The sequence below is a fragment of the Triticum urartu genome, chromosome 1 (genome assembly GCF_003073215.2).
Source record: "Triticum urartu cultivar G1812 chromosome 1, Tu2.1, whole genome shotgun sequence".
Taxonomy (NCBI): domain Eukaryota; kingdom Viridiplantae; phylum Streptophyta; class Magnoliopsida; order Poales; family Poaceae; genus Triticum; species Triticum urartu.
Genome location: NC_053022.1, coordinates 478946579 through 478953730, shown reverse-complemented (window position 1 = coordinate 478953730; position 7152 = coordinate 478946579).

Below are 7152 nucleotides of genomic sequence, written 5' to 3'. Positions count from 1 at the left end.
TAGGAAAAGAGGAAGGGAAAAGGAGAAGGAAGGAAGGGGGCGCCCCCCTTCCCTAGTCCAATTCGGACCAGACCAAGGGGAGGGGTGCAGCTACCCTTGAGTCCCTTTTCCTTCCTTCCCGTATGGCCCAATAAGGCCCAATACGTATTCCCGTAACTCTCCGGTACTCCGAAAAATACCCGAATCACTCGGAACCTTTCCGATGTCCGAATATAGTCATCCAATATATCGATCTTTACGTCTCGACCATTTCGAGACTCCTCGTCATGTCCCCGATCTCATCCGGGACTCCGAACTCCTTCGGTACATCAAAACTCATAAACTCATAATATAACTGTCATCGAAACCTTAAGCGTGCGGACCCTACGGGTTCGAGAACAATGTAGACATGACCGAGACACGTCTCCGGTCAATAACCAATAGCGGAACCTGGATGCTCATATTGGCTCCCACATATTCTATGAAGATCTTTATCGGTCAGACCGCATAACAACATACGTTGTTCCCTTTGTCATCGATATGTTACTTGCCCGAGATTCGATCGTCGGTATCTCAATACCTAGTTCAATCTCGTTACCGGAAAATCTCTTTACTCGTTCCGTAATACATCATCCTGAAACTAACTCATTAGTTGCAATGCTTGCAAGGCTTAAGTGATGTGCATTAACAAGAGGGCCCAGAGATACCTCTCCGACAATCGGAGTGACAAATGCTAATCTCGAAATACGCCAACCCAACAACTACCTTTGGAGACACCTGTAGAGCACCTTTATAATCACCCAGTTACGTTGTGACGTTTGGTGGCACACAAAGTGTTCCTCCGGTAAACGGGAGTTGCATAGTCTCATAGTCATAGGAACATGTATAAGTCATGAAGAAAGCAATAGCAACAAACTAAACGATCAAGTACTATGCTAACGGAATGGGTCAAGTCAATCACATCATTCTCCTAATGATGTGATCCCGTTAATCAAATGACAACTCATGTCTATGGTTAGGAAACATAACCATCTTTGATCAACGAGCTAGTCAAGTAGAGGCATACTAGTGACACTCTGTTTGTCTATGTATTCACACATGTATTATGTTTCCGGTTAATACAATTATAGCATGAATAATAAACATTTATCATGATATAAGGAAATAAATAATAACTTTATCATTGCCTCTAGGGCATATTTCCTTCACTACTTTCCAATAAGGGAGCAGGTACAGTTACCTCATCAAGTTCTACTTTCCTCCCACTCACTTCTTTCGAGAGAAACTTCTTCTCTAGAAAGGATCCATTCTTAGCAACGAATGTCTTGCCTTCGGATCTGTGATAGAAGGTGTACCCAACTGTCTCCTTTGGGTATCCTATGAAGACACATTTCTCCGATTTGGGTTTGAGCTTATCAGGATGAAACTTTTTCACATAAGCATCGCAACCCCAAACTTTAAGAAACGACAACTTTGGTTTCTTGCAAACCACAGTTCATATGGTTTCGACTCAATGGATTTAGATGGTGCCCTATTTAACGTGAATGCAGTTGTCTCTAATGCATAACCCCAAAACGATAGTGGTAGATCGGTAAGAAACATCATAGATTGCACTGTATCTAATAAAGTACGGTTACGATGTTCGGGCACACCATTACGCTGTGGTGTTCCAGGTGGCGTGAGTTGTGAAACTATTCCACATTGTTCCAAATTAAGACATAACTCGTAACTCAAATATTATCCTCCATGATCAGATCGTAGAAACTTTATTTTCTTGTTACGATGATTTTCCACTTCACTCTGAAATTATTTGAACTTTTCAAATGTTTCAGATTTATGTTTCATCAAGTAGATATACCCATATCTACTCAAATCATCTGTGAAGGTCAGAAAATAATGATACCTGCCGTGAGCCTTAACACTTATCAGATTGCATACATCAGTATGTATTATTTCCAACAACTCTGTTGCTCGCTGCATTGTTCCGGAGAACGGAGTCTTAGTCATCTTGCCCATGAGGCATGGTTCGCAAGCATCAACTGATTCATAATCAAGTGATTCCAAAAGCCCATCAGCATGGATTTTCTTCATGCGCTTTACACCAATATGACCTAAACGGCAGTGCCATAATTAAGTTGCACTATCATTATTAACTTTGCATCTTTTGGCTTCAATATTATGAATATGTGTATCACTACGATCAAGATCCAACAAACCATTTTCATTGGGTGTATGATCATAAAAGGTTTTATTCATGTAAACAGAACAACAATTATTCTTTAACTTAAATGAATCACCGTATTGCAATAAACATGATCAAATCATATTCATGCTCAACGCAAACACCACTTATTTAGGTTCAACACTAATCCCGAAAGTATAGGGAGTGTGCGATGATGATTATATCTGGAACTACTTCCAACACACATCGTCACCTTGCCCTTAACTAGTTTCTGTTCATTCTGCAACTCCCTTTTCGAGTTACTAATCTTAGCAACTGAATTAGTATCAAATACTGATGGGATGCTATAAACACTAGTAAAGTACACATCAATAACATGTATATCAAATATATCTTTGTTCACTTTGCCATCCTTCTTATCCACCAAATACTTGGGGCAGTTCCGCTTCCAGTGACGAGTCCCTTTGCAGTAGAAGCACTTAGTCTCAGCCTTAGGTCCAGACTTGGGCTTCTTCACTTGAGTAGCAACTTGCTTGCCGTTCTTCTTGAAGTTCCCCTTCTTCCCTTTGTCCTTTTCTTGAAACTAGTGGTCTTGTCAACCATCAACACTTGATGCTTTTCTTGATTTCTACCTTCGTCGATTTCAGCATCACGAAGAGCTTGGGAATCGTTTCCGTTATCCCTTGCATATTATAGTTCATCAAGAAGTTCTAGTAAATTGGTGATAGTGACTAGAGAACATTGTCAATCACTATCTTATTTGGAAGATTAACTCCCACTTGATTCAAGTGATTGTAGTACTCAGACATTCTGAGCACATGCTCACTAGCTGAGCTATTCTCCTCCATCTTGTAGGCAAAGTACTTGTCAAAGGTCTCACACCTTTCGACACGGGCATGAGTCTGAAATACTAATTTCAACTCTTGGAACATCTCATATGTTTCGTGGCGTTTTAAAAACGTCTTTGAAGCCCCGATTCTAAGCCATAAAGCATGGTGCACTAAACTATCAAGTAGTCATCATATCGAGCTTGCCAAACGTTCATAACGACTGCATTTGCTCCTGTAATTGGCCTGTCACCTAGCGGTGCATCAAGGACATAATTCTTCTATGCAGCAATGAGGATAATCCTCAGATCACGGATCCAATCCGCATCATTGCTACTAACTTCTTTCAACTTAGTTTTTCTCTAGGAACATATCAAAATAAATGGGGAGCTACATCGCGAGCTATTGATCTACAACATAGTTATGCAAATACTATCAAGACTTAGTTCATGATAAATTAAAGTTCAATTAATCATATTACTTAAGAACTCCCACTTAGATAGACATCTCTCTAGTCATCTAAATGATCACGTGATCCAAATCAACTAAACCATGTCCGATCATCACGTGAGATGGAGTAGTTTTCAATGGTGAACATCACTATGTTGATCATATCTACTATATGATTCACGCTCGACCTTTCGGTCTCAGTGTTCCGAGGCCATATATGCATATGCTAGGCCCGTCAAGTTTAACCCGAGTATTCTGCGGGTGCAAAACTGTCTTACACCCGTTGTAGATGAACGTTGAGCTTATCATACCCGATCATCATGTGGTGTCTCGGCACGACGAACTTTGGCAACGGTGCATACTCAGGGAGAACACTTGTACCTTGAAATTTAGTGAGAGATCATCTTATAATGCTACCGCCAAACTAAGAAAAAATAAGATGTATAAAAGATAAACATCACATGCAATCCAAATATGTGACATGATATGGCCATCATCATCTTGTGCTTTTGATCTCCATCTGCAAAGTACTGTCATGATCTCCATTGTTACCGGCATGACACCATTATGTCCATCATCTTGATCTTTTATCAAAGTGTCGTCACATGGTCGTCTCACCAGCTATTGCTTTTGCAACTATTGCTATCGCATAGCGATAAAGTAAAGCAATTACATGGCACTTGCATCTTATGCAATAAAGAGACAACCATAAGGCTTCTGCCAGTTGCCGATAACTTCAAAAAACATGATCATCTCATACAACAACTTATATCACGTCTTGACCATATCACATCACAACAAGCCCTGCAAAAACAAGTTAGACGTCCTCTACTTTGTTGTTGCAAGTTTTACGTGGCTGCTACAGGCTGAGCAAGAACCGTTCTTACCTATGCATCAAAACCACAACGATATTTCGTCAAGTATGTGCTGTTTTAACCTTCACAAGGACCGGGCGTAGCCACACTCGATTCAACTAAAGTTGGAGAAACTGACACCCGCCAGCCACCTGTGTGCAAAGCACGTCGGTAGAACCAGTCTCGCGTAAGCGTACGCGTAATGTCGGTTCGGGCCGCTTCATCCAACAATACCGCCGAACCAAAGTATGACATGCTGGTAAGCAGTATGACTTGTATCGCCCACAACTCACTTGTGTTCTACTCGTGCATATAACATCTATGCATAAACCTGGCTCGGATGCCACTGTTGGGGAACGTAGTAATTTCAAAAAATATTCCTACGCACACGCAAGATCATGGTGATGCATAGCAATGAGAGGGAAGAGTATCATCCACATACCCTCGTAGACCGTAAGCGGAAGCGTTATGAGAACGCGGTTGATGTAGTCGAACGTCTTCACGATCCGACCAATCCAAGTACCGAATGCACGGCACCTCCGAGTTCAGCACACGTTCAGCTCGATGACGTCCCACAAACTCTGATCTAGTAGAGCTTCACGGGAGAGTTCCGTCAGCACGACGGCGTGATGACGGTGATGATGTTGCTACTGACGCAGGGCTTCGCCTTAAGCACCGCTACAATATGATCGAGGTGGATTATAGTGGAGGGGGGCACCGCACACGGCTAAGGGATCAATGATCAACTTGTGTGTTCTAGGGTGCCCCCTGCCCCCGTATATAAAGGAGCAAGGGGGGAGGCCGGCCGGCCCTCCTAGGGCACGCTTGGAGGAGGAGTCCTCCTCCTAGTAGGAGTAGGACTCCCCTTTCCTACTCCTACTAGGAGGAGGAAAGGAAGGGGGAAGGGGAGAAGGAAGGAGAGGGAGGAAAGGAGGAAGGGGGGGTCGCCCCCCTAGTCAAATTCGGTTTGGGCTAGGGGGGCGCACGCCCTGCCTCCTCTCTTCCACCACTTGGCCCATGAGGCCCAATACTTCTTCCCCGTATTCCCGTAACTCCCCGGTACTCCGAAAAATACCCGAATCACTCGGAACCTCTCCGATGTCCGAATATAGTCCTCCAATATATCGATCTTTACGTCTCAACCATTTCGAGACTCCTCGTCATGTCCCCAACCTCATCCGGGACTCCGAACTACCTTCGGTACATCAAATCACATAAACTCATAATACCAATCGTCACCGAATGTTAAGCGTGCGGACCCTACAAGTTCGAGAACTATGTAGACATGACCGAGACACGTCTCCGGTCAATAACCAATAGCGGAACCTGGATGTTCATATTGGCTCCTACATATTCTACGAAGATCTTTATCGGTCAAACGCACAATAACATACGTTGTTCCCTTTGTCATCGGTATGTTACTTGCCCGAGATTCGATCGTCGGTATCTCAATACCTAGTTCAATCTCGTTACTAGCAAGTCTCTTTACTCGTTTCCATAATGCATCATCCCGCAACTAACTCATTAGTTGCATTGCTTGCAAGGCTTATAGTGATGTGCATTACCGAGAGGGCCCAGAGATACCTCTCCGACAATCGGAGTGACAAATCCTAATCTCGATCTATGCCAACTCAACAAGTACCATCGGAGACACCTGTAGAGCACCTTTATAATCACCCAGTTACATTGTGACGTTTGGTAGCACACAAAGTGTTCCTCTGGTATTTGGGAGTTGCATAATCTCATAGTCAGAGGAACATGTATAAGTCATGAAGAAAGCAGTAGCAACAAACTAAACGATCATCGTGCTAAGCTAACGGAATGGGTCAAGTCAATCACATCATTCTCTAATGATGTGATCCCGTTAATAAAATTACAACTCATGTCTATGGCTAGGAAACTTAACCATCTTTGATTCAACGAGCTAGTCAAGTAGAGGCATACTAGTGACACTTTGTTTGTCTATGTATTCACACATGCACTAAGTTTCTGGTTAATACAATTCTAGCATGAATAATAAACATTTATCATGCTGTAAGGAAATAAATAATAACTTTATTATTGCCTCTAGGGCATATTTCCTTCAGGTAGTGGGGCCCACGAGGCTCCATTGACCCTAATTCCAACTCTATAAAATCCTATTTTTGGAGAGAAAAATAAGAGAGGAAGTTTCATCACGTTTTAGGATACGAAGCCGCCACCACCTCCTGTTCTTCATCGGGAGGCCGGATCTGGAGTCCGTTCGGGGCTCCGGAGAGGGCGGGGTCTTCCGTCTTCGTCACCATCAACCATCCTCCATCACCAATTTCATGATGCTCACTGTCGGGAGTGAGCAATTCCTTCGTAGGCTTTGATCCCTAGTATCCACTATGTTCTGAGATTGATGTTGCTATGACTTTGATATGATTAATGCTTGTCACTAGGGCCCGAGTGCCATGATTTCAGATCTGAACCGTTTATGTTTTCACCATTATATCTATGTTCGTGATCCGATCTTGCAAGTTATATGCACCTATTATGTATTATGATTCCCATACCCCAAGGTGACAATAATTGGGGTTCTTTCTGGTGATTACCGTAATTTGATGAGTTCATGTATTCACTATGTGTTAATGCTTTGTTCCAGTTCTCTATCAAAAGGAGGCCTTAATACCCCTTAGTTTCCTTATGGACCCCGCTGCCATGGAAGGATAGGACAAAAGATGTCATGCAAGTTCTTTTCCATAAGCACATATGACTATTTACGAAATACATGCCTACATTATATTGATGAATTGGAGCTAGTTCTATGTCGCCCTAGGTTATGACTGTTATATGATGGATATTATCCAACGAAATCACCGATCCGATGCCTATGATT